This window comes from Oryctolagus cuniculus, chromosome X (assembly GCF_051225735.1).
Source record: "Oryctolagus cuniculus isolate XC-2025 breed Fujian yellow rabbit chromosome X, ASM5122573v1, whole genome shotgun sequence".
Lineage (NCBI taxonomy): Eukaryota > Metazoa > Chordata > Mammalia > Lagomorpha > Leporidae > Oryctolagus > Oryctolagus cuniculus.
This window is the reverse complement of record NC_142888.1, coordinates 63,081,390-63,104,960: the sequence shown is the minus strand read 5'-3', so window position 1 is coordinate 63,104,960 and position 23,571 is coordinate 63,081,390. Positions and strand designations below refer to the sequence as shown.

Here is a 23,571-nt window from a genome sequence, read left to right as displayed (position 1 = left end):
TGATTTTTCTAGTTTTTCTACTTTAAATTAAAATTACAAGAATGCTTTTATGACCTTCAACTCAAAGCTTCCACAATCTTGTTCAAGTTTTTTATGAGGCTATACACACGTATGTAAACACTTCCTGGAAAAGGTTAAATTTTCAAAAACTACATCCTGTTCTCAAGATATAGTTAACTAAATGTGTTTTGTTTTACTGAGGAAATTCTTAAATGAACTTTAAATAGCATAAATATCATTGCGTGCCCTTTAAGTCTTACTTTATTATTTTAAAAGCTTCCCATATTTATTTAGTTAATAGCTAATACTCTTACTGTTCTCATTTGCTGAAAATTAAAACACATGGCCAGAAACAAAGGGAGACATGAACAACTTCCATATTGATTTGGTCCTTGTAATTCTGGCAAGTGTTGTAAAAATGGAATAGGATTCAACCTCAAATCACTTCTTTGGTATTTCATTAACACATGTTTCAGGGCACACATTTAGCTGTAAGTCAGTGTGCTGTGATGTAAAGTCACAATCATCCTATACTTCATGTCAAATAATAATGTAGAAATCAAAAGGCTGAGAGTCTCACTGCAGATCTCTATACTATACTAGGTATAAGCAACTCTAAGCTCCTGATATTTCCCAAAGACTGTTTCCTTTTTCTTCTTTTCCTAACTCCTTCTTTCTTTCTTTTCTATTTTGATTCCTTTCTTAAGAAACGATGAACACAGTAGAAGCTGATTCACTGAAGGGCCTGTCAGCTATAGTTTTTTTTTTTTTTTTTTAAGATTTATTTATTTGAAAGGCAGAGTTACAGAGAAGCAGAGGCAGAGAGAGTGAGAGAGAGAAAGAGAGAGATGTATCTGCTGATTTACTCCCCAAATGGCCGCGATGGTCAGAGCTGGGCTGAGCCGAAGCCAGGAGCTAGGAGCTTCTTCTGGTTCTCTCACGTGGGTGCAGGGGCCCAAGGATTTGGGCCGTCTTCTACTGCTTTCCGGACCTTGTCAGCTATAGTTTTGCTCCAAGAAGTTACTCCAGGGTACAACCAAAATCAACATGAATCAAAGGGGTATGTTAATCTGAGCTCCATATATGAGACATCTTCCAAAACTTAGCAGAAAATGTGTATCATGAAAAAATTATACACAAATTTAAAAATGTTTTCACCAATTGTTTAATTTTATTTTTCCACGGACTTTTTGAAGTCCCTTTGCATGTCATGCTTGGCTATGCCATAAATTCATGATTACATAAGGAATTGACTATGTCATAAAAATCATGTCCATATACCTAAATATGACCTATGATGGCTATTGATACTTGCTTTGGGGAGTTACTGTATTTATGCCATCAGTTTTTTCTGTGTGTGTTAATTTTATTATCAGAGGAGAAAGATACTGTAAAATGATGGAACTGGCCTTGAAAAGTGGCAATGAGTATTTTAGAATATTACTATATTTAGTACATCTAATTAAATGATCAAATACTCTTTAGATGTTTCCATCCAGCAGATTCTGCTCATACGGAGGGACTTGGGAAACCAATATTTGAACTTACATTGTTTTATTTGTTTTTAAGGAAGAGCTTTATTTTCTGGTAGCTTGCTTGTATCCCTTGATGAAATGTAATAGAAAGCTGCAAACTCTGCTATCATGTATTACTCGTGAAATGTTGACCATTTACTTCACCTTGCTCTACATCTTTCTCTCCATTCCTTTGTCTTCCTCCTCTTAAACTTTAAGGATTTATTGTAGGAAAAAAAAAAAAAACAGAAAGGAGACAGACAGTATCATGGACTCCAAGCTGCACTTAATCTTGTATTTGAGCTCTTTACTTGCAAGACATTGTTGCCAGTACCCTTTGATTTTCTCATATTTCATTCAAGAGCATGAACACTCTAAATGCTAAACAAAGCAAGCTACAAAAGATTCTTTTCATCTCATTTTCCTATCTTATGAATATTTATGGCCAAAATATATAGTAACATTTGAAAAGAGAGCACTGCAAAGTAGATAAATTATTTGTGATTTTCATGCAATTAGCAGATCCAAACAGAACAAGAATATGTAGACTATACTTTTATGTTATATATACAGTATAATACCAATTATATATGTGTGTGTATATATAGTATATACATGGCAATGGTTAGATTTTTCATCCCTTTTTATTTATTTATTTTTAGCCCTTTTTAAAGACTGTTTTCATGCTATTATCTCTGAAATTTTCTACACTTAAAGGTTCTCATCATTATGCTGTATCTACTACATTTTATGAAGGATAAAAGGGAAGACATCAAACCCTTCTCTTCAATTCAATCTTTTTGTCATAGTTTTCTTTTAGATATAAAATATGCTCCATTACCACCACCCCCCCCCCCCAGAGTCTCCAGTTCCTTTGATATCTTCATCCTACTTGGAAAATAATTTTTTCCTTTCTACCAAAACATTGTTTGTTGGTAACTTCTTCATCTTTTCTTTTTCTGCTTGTTGTACCTCATTTTTTTTTAGATTTATGTATTTATTTGAAATGCAGAGTGGGGGGGGGGAGAGAGAGAGAGAGAGAGAGAAAGTCTCCTGTCTGCTGGTTCACTCCCCCCCAATTGCCTACACAACCACAATGGGCCTGGCCAAAGGAACCAGGAATTCCATTATTGTCTCACATGGGTGACAGGGACCCAAGCACTTGGGCCCTCTTTTGCGTCTCTGCCTTTCCCAGACACATTAGCAGGAGCTGTATCAGAAGCAGAACAGCCAGTACCTGAACCATCACTCCAATATGGGATGCAGTTGCAGGCAGTGGCTTAGCCAAGTGCACTACAATGCCAGCCCCTCTGTACCTCCTTTTATAGACTCCATTTTTTCCTGGGCTTTTGCAATAATAAGCAGCCTGGTTTTATGATTTTCTTTTGCCATTTTTCTGAAATTATTATTATATACATGCAATTTTTCACATTGAAGATTCACTTTGTAACAGTGTGTTGTGTTCATGAGAGGTTGGTAATGGTTTTAACTTCCCTCACATCCATCTTTGCCTCATTTAGTGAAATTCTTCACTAACAAATTGATTATTGAGTCATATTCATGCATATCCCCACCAATCATGAGGTCTTTCCTTAGTATTTAGTGTTCAATTATGATTTCCATGTGAGCCTCATAGTTCTCAGATGGCCAGTAGTGTAGCCTGTATTTTGCAGGTATTTGTTGAGTAGATACCTGGAACAAAAACTATGAATTAATATACTCATGTTCCTGAATCCTACCAATTGTAAATAAGGAAATAATAATATAATTCTTGGAATTTGACTCACTGCAATTGTTATCAATTCCTGATTATTTAATGAGCTATAATACTTGAAATTTTACTGCATTTTAATCTACAGAGTGCTCCGAAGTGCATATTGTGAAAAAATGCATGAATTTCAAAATTTCTTGCTTCAAAATAAACTTGTCCTTTATTTCTGTTTTTCCGTGAATGCTTTGAAGTCCCCTTGTACATTGTTGGTGTCTTTCCTAGATTAAAGTAGTAGTGAACCTTGCAACTTCACCACAATCTCATTATTCCCAGTTACAAACTTCAACCAGGTACCAATTTTTGTACTTCGCGTATTAGTGTCTTTATTTACAGGAAATCCCCAAGAAGAGAATACCTTACTCTAACATCAATTTGTCTTTAATAGTGATCATTACAATAATGAAAAATCATTTCTGCTTCGAGAGTATTCCTTCCTGTTCCTAAAGTAGCCACAAAAGCATACATTAGTGGTTTATTTTCCAAAAGTAATCATCTGTTATTGGCTTTTTATTTGGAAGCATTTTAAAATAATTGTAACATCACCGGAGTTATACAAAGGTGCTAAACAATAACCTTTGCTCTCTTAGAAAAAATCTTGAGATCTGAGAATGTGTTATTTATCATCTCACATGGAAGAAGAAGTTATCTCTTTTCCTAGTCAATCGACTTCATAAATGTGTTGTATTTGATCCTGAAAGAAATGTAATGAAAGGACACTGTCATAAAAACCAGGTAGATAAGATGAAGCCAAAAGTTGGATGGACTTCATTTATTTAAAATTGACAGATAACATTGTGTATTTTTATTGTGTACAATATAGTAATTTAAAATATTTATACATCTTGGAGTGGATAAATATAGATAATTAACAAAGTAGAATTGCAACTGGAAATTGATTTCACAGATTATTTCCCAGGTTATCTCTGAACACTTTGAACTAGCAAGCGGACTTTCCATAAGGGCAGTTTACACGGTGATAAGGTAAAAATAACAATGGTGAAATAAATTATTTCTATAAGACTTCTAAAGTAATATGCCATCATCAAAATATACCTGGTTGATTTTCTGAGTGAGCTATGACTAACAAGCAGCAGTGGAAATTTTCCACCATTAAGTTCTTAAATCAGTTCTATGAATTTTATGTAGCATCGCTGCGAAGTCAGGCTTATATATGAAAGTGTCTTTTGCTGCTGTGGTAAATGCAAGCCAGTTTTCTTCCATCTTTGATCTTCTGTGCTTCTGACTCCAAATATGGCGAACAATTTGTAATGGTTTTGCATATCAGACAAAGTGAGACTTCAGAGTTTATGGTTTGTTCTCCCTAGAAGAATAATTATGCTTTTGGTCTATGTCAGTTTGTATTCAATCCACTCAAAACATATGGTATAATTTCTTTTATAAACAAATAGGAATTAAAAATCATTCTTATAGATATGCTGAAGGAATTAATTTGTTGATGTAAAGAATGTAGTTTATCATCTATTCATGCTATCCATCATAAAATGTTCATTGTTTTTTACATAAAAGATATTTGTGGTCCCATATTCACCACCAAGTAAAATATGTTTGTATCCAGAGGCATTTTCCTACCACATCCTATATAAGAAGGCAAGATGCGGTGCATTCTGTATTCAGGGTCTCTGAATTCAAATGCCGATTTGGCTACTTATTTGCTGTTATGACCTCAAGTGAGTAATTTAATTTCATAGTCTCAGTTTCTCTCATTTTTAAAATGAGATAAGTACATGTACAATCTCATAGGACTGTGTGGAAGATTAACTGTGGCAATAAATACAACGTTTCTGGAACAGTGCCTCACATATTAGTGTTCAATAAGTGATAACATTATCGTTTTCCATTTTCGGACAATTTTTAACATGACTCACTTGAGTCATCATGTAGATTATTAAGCATACTATAATTGCTTGGATGTGATGAAAAGCTCCTTCCTAATTATTTACTCATTGCTTAGTCATTCAGTTAATAATTTTAAGGAAATCAATGTTATTTTACAAATTCTTTCATTTAACTTCTCATTTGCAGAAATTTCTACATATAACCATAATCCAGTCACTAGCAAACATCCTTTCCCCATTTGCTAAGCAGATCTCTAGAATAGTAATGTTTAGAAGATAACATTTTCTAGTCATCCCAGCAGTGGATGGAATGTGAGAGAACTAAGAATCCAATAAAATATTATCATAGTTTGCACATGATTTGAGTTAATTTTCTAGAGATTCTCATGAGCTGGAAGTCTGATCCCAATGATGTCATATTGAAAGGTGGTAGATCCTTTTAGGTGAGGGGCCAAGTGGGATGTGATTTGATCATGACTTCTTTTGGAAGGGAGTAACTAAAGCTTGTCTCACTGAGTGAATTTGTTCTTATGAGAGCAGGTTGTTATAAAGCGAGCTCTCCCCGTTGGCTTAGTCCCTTTGGCATGTGGCCAGTTCCTTTTATGTCTCTTCACCATATTCTGATGCAGGCGGGGTTTCCTTGCCAGGATGTTAGTATCATGCTGATTGGATCCCCCAGCTACCAGAATCCTGAGCCAAATAAACCTCTGTAGAAAGTACCCAACCTTAAGTGTTTTGACAAAGCTATTCAAAATGGATTAATACCTACATTGCTGTCTTATTTGGAGTGCGATAAAATCAAACTAATAAAATATAGAAAGTAGTACAACGAAAACTGTTAGATCCTTGCTGGATATTCTACAAGCACTTATAAGGCGTGAGAGCAGTGAATATTTCAAAACACTATAGGCAAGCATTGTTTGTAAAGGGACAGACAGTAAGTATGAGGGAGATTTAAAATGTTCATAGAATAATAGAATTAAAAGACAATTTTGGTGCAAAATTTTTTTTAAATCCTTGCATTTTTTTTTCATGGTACTTGTTTTTCATAACTTTTTGAAGAACCTTGCATGCACAAATTTCAATTTTTTTTGCACCATAGTAAGCTTACCTTTTAATTCCATTTTCCACGAACTTTTTGGCATTCTCTTGTATTTCAGGCTTTGCAGGCCATCTGGTCTCTGTTGTACCTACTCTGAGGTTCACTTGAAAGCAACCATAAGTAACATGTAGTTGAATGAGTGTGACAGTGTTCCAATAAAACATTTATGGACACAGAATTTTGAATTTCATAATTTTGAAGCTTCCTTTATCCTTGTGATTTGAACTATTTAAAAGTATATAAAAAATCCATTCCTAGCTCTCAAACTATACAAATGGATGGATGGTAGAAGTTAGCCTATAGGTGATAGTTTGTCCATCACAAGTCTAGGAGCACTTTGCGAGACATGAAGGGGATGTTTTCTACAAAAGAAAGCCATGAACATTGTATCATGTTGTTACAGCCTTAGTTGAAATGCTTTACAGCTTGGAATCTTCCCACTCAGTGAATCTTGCTCACTTTCAGAAGTGTTTTAATTTTACATTCTATTTAGATTCAACTTTATATGTCAAAATGATCTCACTACTGTTAAAGAAACTAAAATACTTCTGCCTGTGAGAGTTTTTACACTGATACACAGCAGCATCTTATTTAACAGCTATAAATTCCTCTCATCTGTAGAACACAAGTCACATGAAAGTACAAATTCTGCGGAGCCATGCTCCATTCACAAGTTCCAAAAGCTTATAGAATGTATAGTAGATGCATGCACCTTGACAAACAGAAAGACGCATAAAAACAACTACATTAAAAGTTTCTTACCGTTTAGCAGACAGCAAGAAATATAGCAATAATTACAATGCTGGATGGAACATTGTAGGTGCTGTCAAAGTAGTATATCTAACAAGTCACAGATAATGTATTTTTAAAGCAAATTATAAAAAAAAAATGCTTACAAAAATTGTACCATTCATCCCAGTATGTTAATCACTGATGCATAAGTATATATGTATGTATGTGGGATATACTTACTCTTTTGTGCAGTAGTTAGGTAACTTGTAGTTCCATAAGTAATTTGCTGTTCCTCTGTATATACAGAAGGAATATTTATGTTATGGTCCAGATACCTAAAGAGAGTGTTGCCAACCAGTATTTGCTTTTAGAGCTTGTGACAAAATTAGTTCACTCTTGCTTTAGGACGCCTTGTGATAGGATATGTCCCTGAAGTAGGCAGAGTTTAATTTAAGGAGTACTAGAAAAACATTGCATGATCTAAATAGTTTGTCCTTATCCATCACGCTAATTTCCACATTTATTTTTGGAGATTACTTCCTCTTTTTCAAGGAGTCATTGTCCTTTGTTAAGCTGTAAATAGTCACGGCCTCTCTGATAGTGCTTCAGTAGAAATGTGTTCATTTGCAGGCCTCTGATACAATTTTCCATATGTTGCTTTTTTTTTTTTTACTGTGGCAAGAAAATGTAAAATGAAATCTGCTCTCTTAATAAAATGTAAAATACATAGTGCAGCATTTTGTTAACTATTGGCACAATGTTGTACAACAGATCTCTAGAGCTTATTCTTACATAGCTGAAACATTAGGGGTGGGAGTTTTGTGCAGCAGTTAAGCCATACCTATGTGCCATTTCTTAGTGCCCGGATTCAAGTCCTGGCTCTGTTCTTAGTGCTACCTTCCTGCTAACAGACACCCTGGGAGGCAGTGGATTTTAGCTCAAGTACTTGGCTCCTTACTATCCACATGGCAGACCCCAGTGGAGTTCTTAGCTCCTGGTCCAGCCTGCCTGTTGCAGGCATTTGGCAAGTGAATCAGTGTATGGGAGATACCTCTTCCCCACTCCCTCCCTCTCCCTCTCCCTCTCCCTCCCCCTCATCTCTTTCTGCCTTTTAAATAAATAAAATAAAATATTGTAGTCATTGAACGGCAGTCCCCCATTGCCTCTACCTTCCAGCTTCCACAAACCACCATTCTACTCCCTATCTCAATGACTTTCATTATTTTAGGAAGTTCATGTAAGTGTAATCAGGCAGTATTTGTCCTGCTGTGACTGGTCAGTTTCACTTATCATGTCCTCCACGTTCATCTATATTATCACATACATCAGGATTTCCTTCTTTTTAAAGACTGAATGCTGTTTCATTGTCTGTAGTTTATTTATCCATTCCAATTTATCTGTTCTGCTGTCCTTGGCCATTTAGATAATTTTATATTTGTGAATAATTTTGAAATAAATATTGGAATGTTGTTATCCCTTCAAGATTTTGATTTCAATTCTTTTGGATAATTACCCAGAAGTGGGATTTCCTTGATAATATGGCATCTATATCTTTAATTATTTTAGAATTTATTTATTTATATTTATTTTTTCACTTTTACTTGAAAGGCAGAGAGACAAAGATGGAGAGAGAGAGAGAGAGAGAGAGAGAGAGATGCAGAAATGGAAACAAAAGAGAAATTTTCCATCTACTGATTCAGTCCCCAAATGCTTGCAGCAGCCAGGGTTCAGCCAAACCAAAGCCAGGAGCTTGGGATCCAGTGTGAGCCATCACCTATTGCCTCCAAAGATGTGCATTAACAGGAAGCTGGATCAGAAGTGGAGCCAGGACTTGTACTAGCCACTCAGATATGGGATGTGGGCTTCCTGAGTGGCATCTTCATCAGTGTGTCAAACACCTGCCCTTACTTTTACTTTTTGAGGAACATTCATACTGTTTTCCATAGTGGCTACAACATTGTACATTCTCACCAATACTACCCAGGGTTCCAATTTCTCCTTGTCCTTATTGACACTTGTTATATTTTTGTTATATTGATAATAGCTACTTTAACACGTGTGAGGTGATTTTTCATTGTGATTTAAATTTGTATTACTTTGATGATTAGTATTGTTGAGTGTCTTTTAAAAATATTGTTCTTCTACTTGATGAAAAAGAGTGGGAGGGAGAGAGAGAGAGAATCTTCCATCTGCTGGTTCACTCCCCAAATACCCACAATAGCCAGGGCTGAGCCAAGACAAAGCCAAAAGCCAGGACCTCCATCGAAGTTTCCTACATGAGCAGCAGGGGCCTAAGCATTTGAACCATTACGTGCTGCCTCCTGTGATGCAGCAGCAGGAAGTTGGATAGGAAGCAGAGTAGCCAGGACTTGAACAGGCACTCTGAGATGGGATGCAGGCATCCAAGCAGGGTCTTTATCACCTTGGTCAAACACCTGCCCATGAGTGTCTTTTTATATACCTATTGATCATTTGTAAATGTTTTTGAAGAAATGTCTGTTCAGGTTGTTGGCCCATTTTTAATTGTTTTTTTTTTCTACTATTGAGTTTTAGTAGTTACTTACTTTTATATTAACACTTTATCAGATACATGCTTTACAAATATTTTCATCCATTATATAGATTACACATGTACTCTGTGAATGGTTCTCTTTTCTGTGAAGGAGCTTTTTTGGCTTGATGCAGTCCCACAGGTCTATTTTGCTTTGCTGTTGAGTTTTTATGTCTTATCCAAGAAAACATTGCCTAGACCAGTGTTACAAAGAGTTTCTTCTGTTTTTATTTTTTGGGAGCTTTATAGATTCAGGTCTGGCATTTATACTCTTAATCAATTTGAGTTCATTTTGTGTGTATAGTGTCAGGTATAGGTATATAGGTAAGAGTCCAGTTTTATTTACTACATATTTTCCCAACACCAGTTCTTGAAGGGATTGCCTGTTTTCCATTGTGTATTCTTGATACTCTTGTCAAAAATCAGTTGAACCTAAACGTATGGGTTTATTTCTGAGCCCTCTGTTCTGTTCCACATTTCTCTTCACCTGATTTTATGCAGTAGCATACTATTTTAATGATGGCCACTGTGTTATCAAAGTTGGAATCATGAAATGTGATACCTCCAGGTCTTTTACTCTTTCTCAATTTTTTTTGGATATTTGTTGTCTCATGTAATCCCATATGTATCTTGAAATTTTTTCTGTGATTGTAACAAATGTCATTTGCATTTGTATAAGTGCAGCATCGAATCTGTAGATCAGTTAGTATGAAGATTTTAAAAATATTAAGCCTTCTGGTCAGCAGACACAGGACATTTTTCATTTGTGTCTTCTTTAATTTCTTTTATCAATGCTATATAATATTGATTATATGAGTTTTTCACCTCTTTGAGTCTATTTCTAAATATTTTATTCTTTTTAATGCTATCTATAAATGGAATTTTGACTCTTTTTTTGGATAGCTTATTTATGTTTAGAAACACAGCTGATTTTTGTATGATGATTTTGTATTCTGCAACTTTCCTTAGTTTATTTAAGTTTCTTTAGAAATTTATTAGGACTTTTAGTATGTAGGATTGTGATATCTCCAGACAAAAAAAATTTTTGCTTCTTCCTTTCAGGAATGACTATTATTTATTTCTTTTTCTGCCTAAATCGATCTTGGTAGTACTACCAGTATTGTGTTAAAAAAAGTGTCAAGAGTGAGTATTCTTTTGTTCTTCCCAATCTTAGAAGATAAAGGGAAAAACATTCTTTTTTTTTACCCTCAAGTATAACATTAGCTGTGGGCCTTTTTTTCTTAAAGATTATTTATTTATTTATTTATTTATTTATTTCAGAGATAGAGTTACAGACAGAGAGAGGAAGACACAGAGAAAAAGATCTTCCATCTGCTAGTTCACTCCCCAAATGGCTGCAACAGCCAGAGCTAGGGCCATCCAAAGTCAGGAACCAGGAGCCTCCTCCAGGTCTCCCAGGTGGGTGCAGGGGCCCAAGCACTTGAGCCATCTTCCACTGCTTTCCCACGGGCTTTAGCAGGGAGTTGGATTGGAAGTGGAACAACCTGAACACAAACCAGCACCCATATGGGGTACTGACACTTTAGGCAGAGGCTTAACCTACTACGCCAGAGCACCAGCCCCAGCAAGCTTTCCTTTATGATGTTGAGGCAAATTCTTTCTAGATCTAGTTTGTTGAGAGCTTTCATGATGAAATATTGTTGAAGTTTTTCAAATTCCATTTGATGCATGATAGTCTTCATTCTGTTGATTTGATGTATCATATTAATTGATTCGTACATAACAAAATATCCTTGAACCCCAGTGATAAATGTCACTTTAAATTTTCCTTTCAGAAATGATTTGATTGTTTTAATGTGCTATGGAAATCAGTTTTCTCACATTTCATTGAAGAATTTTGCATCGGTTAGTACATCCATTGACCTATAGTTTTCTTTTCTTGTGTCTTTATTTGGCTTTGATATTGGTGTAATGTTGGCCTCTAAAGTGAGTTTGAAAGTGTTCCTTCTTCAGTTTTTGAGAGGGGATTCACAAGGATTGATTTTAATTATTCTTTAAATGTTTAATAGTGGGGGGAGGGCATTTGGCACAGCAGTTAAGCTGAAGCTTGGGATGCCTTCTACTAGTATTCGAGAGCTTACTTCAATTCCCTGCTCAGCTTCCTGCTAATTTGCACCCTGAGAGGCAGCAGATGATAGCCAAAGCAGGAACCCAACCATTTAAGTCATCCTCACCGCTTCCTAGGATCTGCATTAGCAGGAAGCCTGAATCAGGAGAGAGAGCAGGGAGTGAAGCCCCCACACATTGATATAAACATCCTAACCATTGTCTTAACTGCTAGGCCAAATACCTTCCCAAATTTCATGCTTGCTTTCTTTTGTGAAGATTTACTTATTAATTTGAAAAACAGAGTGACAAGAGAGAGGAACACACACACACACACACACACACACTAACACCTGCTGGTTCATTCTCCAAATGGCCACAACAGTCCTGGCTCAAGCCAGGAGCCAGGAACTCCATCCAGGCCACCCATATGGTAGGCAGAGCCCAAGTACTTGATTCATCTTCTGCTGTCTTCCCAGGGGCATTAGTGGGAAGCTGGATTGGAAGCAGAGCACTGGGACCGGCATTCTGATATAGGGTGCCTATGTCTCAAGTGTTGGTGTGACTGCACCACAATGCTGATCTTAATTTTCATTTTTTATGCTATCATGTAATGTTTAGTAGCCTTCATTTTAACTAGAACTCCCTTTAGCATTTCTCATAAAGCAGATCCAATGGTGATGTACTCTATCAATTTTTAATTTTCTGGGAAATTTTTTTATCTTTCCTTCATTTTTGAAAAAAAAATTCAGGTATAGTATTCTTGGTTAGCCATTCTTTTTTTTTTTTTTGACACTTTTACTATCTCGCCCCACTGCCATTGTGGCCTGCGAAGTTTCATTAGATTTTGAGTTCTTTGTGTGTGATAAGTTGTTTTTATCTTACTGCTTTCAAAATTCTCTGTCCTCGAATTTTATTTTAATTTGTCTTGTTGGAGGTGTCTTTGGATTCCTCCTTTCTGGTGTCCTGTGAGCTTTGTGAATCTAGGTGTCCATTTCTCTCTGCAGACTTGAACATTTGGTCTTAATATTTTTAGATAAGCTCTCTGCCCCCTCTTCCTTCTCTTCTTCCATAACTTCTAAAAACTTGTTTTATGTATTATTATTTTTCCTCTGAGTATTATGTGAACTTCTCCAGCCTTTTCTATGGATGTGTTTTCTCTGTACTTCTGTATGTAGATTCCTAATTTGATAGAATTTACAAATTTCTGTGGCCAGTGTTATGGCATAGCAGATTAAGCCACTGCCTACAACACTTACATCTCATATGAGCATGGGTTTGAGTCTCAACTGCTCTACTTCCAGTCCAGCTCCCTGTAATGTACTTGGGAAAGCAGCAGATGATGGCTCAAGTACTTGGGTTCCTGCCACCCAATTGGGAGACCCGGATGGAGTTCCAGGATTCTGGTTTAGGCCTGTTACAGTCCCGGCCATTGTGGTCATTTTGAAGAGTGAGCTAGCAGATGAAAGATCTCTCTCTCTTTCTCTCTCTTTTTCTCCTCTCTCTCTCTCTCTCTCCTCTCTCTCTCTCTCTCTTTCTCCCTTTCAGATAAATAAATATATCTTAAAAATAATTTGCAAGTTTCTTTTTTTTTTTTTTTTTTTTTTTTTTTAGGAGCCTGTAATCCCTTGCTCCTTCTAGTGTTTGACTGCTGTATCATGGGCCAGGGCACTTGGGAGTATGTTCCATTCCTGTTCCACCTTCCCTCTGGAGAAATGTTTAGTTCTAAAACTTCCAAGCTCACAGAACCGTACCAGGTCCAACAAGTTGCCTGCCCCTTTTGGTTCTGAGCTGTCCCCACTAAGCTCTGTGGGTGCTTTCGGTGCTCCAGTGAGGCAAGACAGCACCTCACGCAGTGCAGTGAAAGGTCACAATGTTGGTGGCATGCCCCATTCCTCTCCCTTCCTCCTGGGGAGAAGCCTCAATCTCTCACCCAGAATTGTGCTACGCACAGCAAGCAAGCCACTCATGCCTTTCCCTTTGTTATTGGCTTCCCTCATGCATCCCAACTATGCCAGTTCCGTAAGCTCTCCGTAGATGTCAGGACAGAACACTGGCCGCACACTCCAGACTCTCATTTCACTCAAGGAAAAAGTTGCATCCTGATGCTGTGTTTCTCAGTGTGACCCGTGCTGGTTTTTTGGGAAGGGCAGATGCAGCTGGATTGAAATTGCTTTTCTAATCCACTTCAGTGCAGCTTTTCTTGGCTTTGTGTTCATCTGAAGTATTGTGACTTCTCAATTGTATTTTAGATTTCTCATAAAAGCATTTTGATCCACATAGCAGTGTTAAATCAGAGTTTCTGTGGAGAACTAGGACAATGATGTATAAAAGTGGGTTCTTAAATGTTTTTCATTCTATCCATTGCTTAGTTTGCTATAAGATATTCCCTTGTAAACATTGACATTCTAGAAATTCACAAAAGTAAGTGGGGGCAATATTTTAATTTAACCTAATTATTATCTAGAAATATATTTGGAAATATCCAATGTCATCCAAAAATAGAAAAGAATCTTTTTTTTTTTTAACAGGCAGAGTTAGACAGTGAGAGAAAGAGAGAGAGAAAGGTCTTCCTTCCTTTGGTTCACCCCCCAAATGGCCGCTATGGCCAGCATGCTGCGCCAATCTGAAACCAGGAGCCAGGTGCTTCCTTCTGGTCTCCCATGTGGGTGCAGGGCCCAAGCACCTGGGCCATCCTCTACTACCTTCCCGGGCCACAGCAGAAAGCTGGACTGGAAGAGGAGCAACCGGGACAGAACCGGCACCCCAACCGGGACGAGAAACCGGAGTGCCAGTGCCGCAGGTGGAGGATTAGCCTAGTGAGCCGTGGCGGCGGCCCAAGAAACATTTTTTTAAAGATTTATTTATTTATTTGAGAGGCAGAATTACAGAAAGAGAGAGGAAGAGACAGAGAAAGATATTCCATCCACTGGTTCACTCCCCAAATGGCCGCAATGGCCGGAGCTCAGACAATCCGAAACCAGGAGCCAGGACCTTCTTCTAGGTCTCTCATGCAGCTGCAGGGGCCCAAGCACTTGGCCATCCTCCACTGCTTTCCCAGACCATAGCAGAGAGCTGCACTGGAAGAGGAGCAGCCGAGACACGAACCTGAGCCCATATGGGATGCCAGCGCTGTAGGCGGATGCTTAGCCTACTACGCCACAGCGTCGGCCCCAGAAAAAAAAATTATCAAGAAGAATCAATTCTAGAAATTACCACTATATTCTGAAAATCTAAAAACTATATACTAAGAAACATTTAGGGGCCAGCGCTGTGGCTCACTTGGTTACTCCTTCCGCCTTCGGCGCTGGCATCCCATATGAGCACTGGGTTCTAGTCCTGACTGCTCCTCTTCCAGTCCAGCTCTCTGTTATGGCCTGGGAAAGCAGTGGAGGATGGTCCAAGTCCTTGGGCCTCTGCACCGGCATGGGAGACCAGGAAGAAGCACTGGCTCCTGGCTTCGGATCAGCACAGCGCCAGCCGTGGAGGCCATTTGGGGAGTGAAGCCAACGGAAGGAAGACCTTTCTCTCTCTCTCTCTCTCTCTCTCTCTCACTGCCTGTAATTCTACCTGTCAAATTAAAAAAAAAAAAATTTAACATTGTGATGGTATTAAAATACACGTATTGTTCATAGGCATTTCATCAAAATTATCATTTACTTGCAACATATCTTTTAAGACTTTATTTATTTATTTAAAGTCAGCATTACACGGTGTGTGGAAGGGAATCGTTCATTGCTGGTTCACTCCCCAGATGACTCTTAACAACCAAGGCTGGGTCAAGATGAAGCCTTGGGTCAGCAGTTTCATCTGAGTTTCCCATGTGGCTGCAGCAGCCCAAACACTTGAGCCATCCTCTACTGCTTTCCCAGGCCATTAGCAGGGAGCTGGCTCAGAAGTGGAGAAACTGGGACATGAACCGAACTGGCACCCATATAGGATGCTGGCACTACAGGCAGTGGCTTTACCTGCTAGGCCACAACACCGGCTTCTAATTTACAATATATTCATAACCAAATGATAGAGACATAAATATGCATATTTTTGTAAGATTTTTCTAGCATAATATTTATGTTCATATTATCAAAGATGAGGTGGTGGGTTTTTTTTTTTTTGATAATGTCAAGTTTAATTTGCCAAGTAAACATATAAGATGTATTTGTGGAGCATTCCTTGGCAGAGTTCTGCATAATAAACAGAGATTTCTTGAAATGATTTGTGGTAGGGTTAAAAACAGGCACTGACCCTGGCCACGTAGGAGCCAGTGGGGCCGGGAAAAGCAGAAAGGAGAGGCTTCAGCCAGAGGAGACTGGCCAAGGATAAGCCATGACCTTCAGGGACCTAGAGACCCAAACGAACAGCCCCTGTCTGAGTGAGCACCCAGGCAACACAGACTAGGGCTGGTGTCAGATCTGTCAGCAGTGGCCTCTGGCACAATCGCCTACTTCCAGACACGTGGAAGCTCTTCTTACCCAGCCCCCAACACCCGATGGTGCAGTCCGGCTCCCCAACATGTCATCCCACAGGCTGCACTTGTTCAGGGGCAGTCACTGCCTTCGTTTTCCTGACAGTCACGTCATGACTTTGCTTTCCTTTCCTCTTCTTTCTTCCTTGCTGCCTCCTTCTGCTGCTTCTGAAAGATCGCCAGCCGGGCAAGGACAGTGTCGGCTTCCACAGTCTTCCCAGCTAAACGCATTCTCATGTAACGCTTTTATTGTCTTCTGCTTCGCCATTTCTTCTCATTCTCTCCTTAAAAGTTCTTGCGCCTGGCCCAGATCCAGTTGTGTTGGTTGTCTGTACCATTCGCTTCGGGTTCTCAATGTCAAGGTCCCCTTGCACGCCTTTGCACTTTTGCTGGTAGTCTTCATCTTTAGCCTCACTCGCTCAGTCTGGGCTGAGTCTGAGTCTAGTGATTTCTTCTCCCTTTTGGAGTCACCTCCACTTTCTTGTTGCTTGTCTTCCCTGGCCTTCTGCTTTTCAACCTGGAACTGAGTGTCAGTCTCCTCAGGGGTCCTATACGGCCTTGCTGCCTTGCTGGGTCTTTGTGGCCTCCCTTCCTCCCTCCTTCAAGGCATCCCGGGTCCAGTGGCTGCGGCAGCGGCACCTGGAGCTGACACCGGAACCCGACATTTTAAGATGAGTTCTGGATTAAGATCCATCTAAATGTTCTGTGATATCAGCATGATTATAGTGTTCACTTGTTTAAAAGAAAGATACTGCATTTTATTTTTTTTAACTTTTATTTAAGAATATACATTTCCAAAGTACAGCTTATGGATTACAATGGCTCCCCCCCCATAACTTCCCTCCCACCCGTAGCCCTCCACTTTCCCGCTCCCTCTCCCCTTCCATTCACATCAAGATTCATTTTCAATTCTCTTTATATACAGAAGATCAGTTTAGCATATATTAAGTAAAAAAGATTCAACAGTTTGCACCCACATAGAAACACAAAGTGAAAAATACTGCTTGAGTACTAGTTATAGCATTAAATCACAATGTACAGCACATTAAGGACAGAGATCCTACATGAGGAGTAAGTGCACAGTGACTCCTGTTGTTGACTTAACAAATTGACACTCTTGTTTATGGCCTCAGTAATCACCCTAGGCTCTTGTCATGAGCTGCCAAGGCTATGGAAGCCCCCTGAGTTCACCGACTCTGATCATATTTAGACAAGGTCGTAGTCAAAGTAGAAGTTCTCTCCTCCCTTCAGAGAAAGGTACCTCTTTCTTTGATGGCCCTGTTCTTACCACTGGGATCTCACTTGCAGAGATCTTTCATTTAGGTGTTTGTTTTTTTTTTTTTTTTTTTTTTTTTTTTTTTGCCAGAGTGTCTTGGCTTTCCATGCTTGAAATACTCTCATGGGCTTTTCAGCCGGATCTGCATGCCTTAAGGGCTGATTCTGAGGCCAGAGTGCTGTTTAGGACATCCGCCATTCTATGAGTCTGCTGTGTATCCCGCTTCCCATGTTGGATCGTTCTCTCCCTTTTTGATTCTATCAGTCAGTATTTGCAGACACTAGTCTTGTTTATGTGCTCCCTTTGACTCTTAGTCCTATCATTATGATCAACTGAGACACTGCATTTTAAAAACTTACTGGAGAGGCAGGCTTTGTAGCACAAAGGGTTAAGTTCCTAAGGATGCCTACATCCCACATGAAAGAGCAGGTTGGAGTCCAGGCTACTCCCCCTCCAATCCTGCTTCCTGTTAATGTGATCCTGGGAGGCCACAGGTGGCATTCAAGTGTTTTAGTCCTGTCACCAACATAGGAAACCCGGATGGAATTCAGGGCTCCTTGCTTTGGCCCAGTCCTGGCTATTGCAGTCATTGACAATGAACCAGTGGATGGAAGATCTCTCTCTCTCCCTCCCTCCCTCTCTCTCTCTCTCCCTCTCTCTCCTTCCTTCTGTCTCTCTCTCAAATAAATATAAGTAAATAAACTTTCAAAATTTGCTAGAAAGAAAGAAAAGAGGAGGGAGGGAAGAATATTTTTATAACTATATCTGAATTACATGGAATCTGCCCTATTAATATCGCACTAACATAAGGATTGATAAGAATTGTGTTGCAGTAATTATCATGCATTTGCTGTGACCCTGGGAATCTACTGTACTAATAAATTCCTTACAAAAGTAAAAAAATAAAATTTACAGGAAATACAGCGATATATAAACTAGACTGAGGAAGGCATTTGTAAAACGGAGCAAAGTATGATTGTATTATATGAAAATAGCTATAATTATGGGTTGATATTTTTTTAACTTTTATTTAATGAATATAAATTTCCAAAGTACAGAATATGGATTACAATGTCTTCCCCCCCATAACGTCTCTCCAACCCGCAACCTTCCCCTTATCCACTCCCTCCCCCCTTCCATTCACATCAAGATTCGTTTTCATTTCTCTTTATATAGAGAAGATCAGTTTAGCATACATTCAGTAAAGATTTCAACAGTTTGCTCCCACACAGAAACATAAAGTGAAAAATACTGTTTGAGTACTAGTTTAAAAATAAAGTTAACTGTAGCTAATATTTTAGCATTCCCTCGAATACTATGTTTTAGTCTCTTAGCAGCTAGTTATATGTTGTAATACAAGGCAGTGTAGCTTATTTAGTGATGAATGTTCTTGCTGTGTAACTTTATTGCACTTTAAAAATGCAAACTGACCTAATTAAGAAGATAATATTTCAAACTCTCTCCTTCCTTTGCTGCCTCCATCATACTTGGTTGACTCTAAGTCCAGATTTTAACTATGGAGAGTTCTAATGTGTTCCTCTTGTCCTGGTATAATCATTGAAACCAAGTCCCTGAAAAGCATTCATATTCGGAAAATAAGTGAAACAGTTACCCACTTCACTTCTCTTGGTTCCATTAGGCTGCTATGGTCTCTCAGGGCCTTGTGGCTCCCTCTGTCTAGAACATTTGCTCTTTACATCTCTATTGAACTCTAGAAGCAAGTGTGATCCCTCTGCTATATCCACAGAACAATTACACTTTTCTTTCCTAATATTTATTATATTTGCAATTGTTTAATGCTGTTAGACTTCTATGAGAAAAAATGCAGGTGAACAAATATCTCTTGTACTCACTATTGTATTATCAGTACCTAGAACACTGATATTACTCAGAAAAGGCAGCCTACAAATATTTATCAGCTTACTTACCCCTATGTACACATAACATATGCCCACATACTAACCACCATGTTGTTCAAGGATCATGTAAACTGTCTCCTCTTTTTACAAGCCTCTCCCAATACTCCTAAACTAGATATAGTGTCTTTCTTTATCTTAAATCCATATATTTTGTTTGTCCCTGTGTTATATTTTTTTAAGTTATCTTTCTTTAAGTTTGTAACTTTCTTTAGGTAAGGAACTGTGTCTTATTTACCTTGTCCTCAACAATGTATGTAGCACATTTCCCTAAACATAACACATGTGCTCAATAAAAATGATTTTGATAAAATTCATGTAACATGAAATTCACCATTCAACCAATTTTAAGTATAAAATTCAGTGGCATTTAGCTTAGCCAAAATGTTGTATAACCATCATCACTGTCTAGTTTACAAAATTTTTCATCACCCCAAAAAGAAACTGTAACCATAGAGCAGTTCCACCTCTTTCTCCACTCCCCCTTACCTACCTGCAACTGTTAGTCTGTTGGCTGCCAATTTTTTATAAGCGATGTTTTTCAAGTTAAGGAAATTCCCTTCTACTTCTAGTTCATTATTTTGATCATGAAAGGATTTTGGACTTTTCAAATGATTTTTCTGCATCGGTATTGTTGTATACTTTTTCCATTCATTACATTAATATAGTTTACTACATTAAATGACTTTTGAATTTTTGAACCAACTTTTCCTGAACAAAACTCACTTGATCATCATGTATAAAGCTTGTAATATGCTGCTGAATTTGGTTTACTAGTATTTTGTTAATTTTTATATCTGCATTTGTAATTCATTTTTATTGTTTTGTGATGACTTTGTTAACATTGTAATGCTGGCCTCATACGATGAGTTGGAAAGTGTTATCTTCTCTTCTGTTTATTGGAAGAGTTATAAATATTGATGTTAATTCCTTTACAAAATTTTGGTATCCGTTTACAAAAGTCAAGCCAAGCAGTCCTGACTTTTCTTCATGGGGAAGTTTTTTATTAACAGTTCAGTCACTTTAATCATGATAGGCCTGTTCAGATTTTCTGTTTCATCTTTATGGATTTGTTATTTTGAGTCTTTCTAGAAGTTTGTCTATTTCACTTAAGATAATGAATTTGTTGGCATAAAATTGCTTATAGTGTACTCTTTTTTTAATAAACATTTATTTATTTATTTGAAAGGCAGAGTTACAGAGAAAGACAGAGGGAGAGATAGAGTGAAATCTTTCATCTGTTGGTTCATTCCCCAACAGCTGAGGCTGGGCATTGTCAAAGTCAGGAGCCTGGAACTCCATCTGGGTCTCTCATGTGGGTGGCAGGGGCCCAAATACTTGGATCATCTTCTCTGCCTTCCAAGATGTGTTAGCAGGGTGCTGGATCAGAAGTGGGGCAGCCAGGATGCAAACTGGTGCTCATATAGGATGCTGACATCGCACACAGCAGCTTACCCTCCTGTACAACAATGCTGGTCCCTCTGGTGTATTGTTGTAATCCTTTTTATTCTGCAAGATCAATAGTATTGTTGAAAATTTTGTTTATGATTTGAGTGAGGTCTCTGTTCTTTGCTTGGTCAGTCTAACTAAATGTTTGCTGATTTATTTTTTTCAAAAAAACCAACTTTTAGTTTCACTGATTCTGTTATTTTATAGTCTCCTCTTTTGAGAATCTCCCCTGCAACGCCAGCTTCCCCTCTTCAGTTAGATGTGTGTTCATATTGTCCTTTCTTATTTCCTTAAGAGGTAAAATTAGGTTAATATCTTTCTTGTTTTCTAATGTATATGTTTGAGACTATGAAATCCCATCTAATCACTGCTTTCACTATATCCCATAATTTTAAGTATTTTGTGCTTTTAAGAATTCATCTAGATTTTTTTTTCATTTCTGTTGTGATTGTTTTGATATTGCACTGGTTATTTAAAAATGTGTCATTTAATTTCTAAATATTTGTGAATTTTCCACTTTTCCTTCCATTATTATTTATTTATAGTTGTGTTCCATTGTGGTCAGAGAAGACATTTTGTGTATTTTCCTTCTAAAAAAATTCATCAGGACTTGTTGTATAGCCTAACATACAGAATATCCCATGTGCTCTTGAGAGGAATATACATTATGCTCTTTTGGAGTGGAGAGTTCTGTATGGGTTTGTTAGGTCTTGCCAGTTTATAGTATTGTTCAATCCCATTATTTCCTTGTAATCCTTCCACCACGTTGTTCTATTATTGAAAGTTGATATTGAAGTCTCCAACTATGATTATTAAACAATGTACTTCTCACTGAAATTCTGTAAGATTTTGCTTCATATGATTTGTTCCTGTGTTTTTGGTATGTATGTGATGATGATTGTTAGGTTTTTCTAATGAATCTAATATTCTAATGTATTTTAATTAAGATCTGTTTTATTTGATACCATAGTCCCTACTTATCTGCATTTTTCCCTTCCAGCAGTTTTATTTACCTGTGATAATCCATAGTATGAAAATATTAAATATGAAAAATTCTAGAAATAAACATTTCATAGCTTTACATTTTGTGCTGTTCTGAGTGCCATGAAGAAATCTCACAGCATCCTGCTCTATCCCGCTTGGGGCATGAATCATCATTTTGTGCAGCTTAGTCCAACAGGACCTGCTACCAACTGTTAGTCACTTAGTAACCCTTTCAGTTATCAGATCCCCGTGCTCTGACCACACTGAAGACAGATGGCAACATTGTCATGGCTGCAGTCCAGAACCTGGCCCTCATCACCCTCCCCACCTCCATCTAGACAGCCGCCCTGGGAAAACAAATCATACTGTAATGCTCTATTAGTCTTTGTGTTAGCCTTCATCATCTGATTGCATATAATAACTGTGTATTAATTACAAAATTAAACCAGTAGTATTAAGTAGAACAGATAAAAAAATACTAAGAGGGATAATGTATTAAGTTGTTCATTAACAGTCAGGGCTATGCTGATCAAGTCACCGTTTCTCATAGTGTCCATTTCACTTCAACAGGTTTCCTTTTTGGTGTTCAGTCAGTTGTCACCTGGTGCCCATATGTGATGCCGAGCCACAGCGCCGGCCCAAGGGATGGGGGATTCTTTAGAAATAATCCCAGTCCTCTGTGTTCTGTGAATATTATATCAAAAAATACGAATCATGCATTCATTCACTTAAATATAAGGAATAGCTGGCTTTTAAAAAAGATTCATTTATTTTGTTTGAAAGGCAGAGTTACAGAGAGAGGGGTAGGAGAGACAGAAAGAAATCTTCCATGCTTTGGGTCACTCCCTAAATGGCCTCAACAGCCAGGGCTGGACCACATCCAAGCCAAGAGCCAAGAGCTTCATCTGGGTCTCCCACATGGGTGGCAGGAGCCCAGGCACTTGGGACCATCTTCTACTGTTTTTCTCAGGCCATTAGCAGGGAGCTGGATCAGAAGTGGAGCAGCCAGGACCCATTTGGGATGCCAGTGTCACAGGTGCGATTTATCCCCTATGCCACAACTCCAGCCTTAGAATATCCGACTTTGATATGCTTCACCTGTTCAAGGATTGCAAAACTAAAATGCTCATTAAAAGAAATATTTTTATTTCTCTAAAACCAAAAGAGTGGTAGGATATCAAATGTCATATTTAATTTGTCTCTACATGGAACTAAAGACAACTTTATTTGATACATTTATACAGTCTGCATCATTTTAGATTCTTACAAATAAAATGAATCTGTCCAAGAATTTAAGCAAACTTTGTCAGTTTCAATTCTTTGCTTTGCATCTTCATGTAAGATATGATGCACATTTATGCATGCTGTCTTACAGGCTGTGTTTATATAGAAAATATTAACAGGAAATTTAATTACAACCTTTCTACCATACACATCAAAGGTCACAGAGTGGAGCTGAATTAAGTCCAAATTTCTGTGCCATTTCAAAGTGCCTGTGAGTGATGCAGCTAAGCAGCTGCTGAATCAGGAACATTTTGGCATTGATCTGCTTCTTCTGTCTTTGTGTGCTCAACTGGAAAGTGTGGGAACTTGTGTTTCATTCCTACCCACTCAAGTATTATATTGGTCTATTTATTTTTAACTTTTTTATTTGAAAGAGTGACTGAAAGAAAGAGGGAGGGAGGGAGAACAAAGGGAAAAGGAGGGAGGAAGGGAGGACGGAAGGAGGGAGGGAGAGAGAGAGAGAGAGAGAGAGAGAGAAAGATCATCCATCTGCTGGTTCACTCCCCAAGTGGGTGTGACACCTAGAGTTGGGTCAGGTTGAAGCTAGGAGCCAGGAGCTCCATTGTGGTCTCCCACATGAGTGCCAAGGGGCCCAAGCACTTCG

General features: G+C 38.1%; 1 protein-coding gene and 1 pseudogene across 2 annotated transcripts in view; one reads left to right on the top strand and one right to left on the bottom strand.

Moving 5' to 3' along the window:
* KLHL4 (kelch like family member 4) overlaps positions 1–23,571 on the top strand; it is a 108,469-nt gene that overhangs the window by 18,231 nt on the left and 66,667 nt on the right. The window lies entirely within an intron of this gene.
* Positions 16,009–19,876, bottom strand: LOC103351929 (28 kDa heat- and acid-stable phosphoprotein pseudogene; annotated as a pseudogene).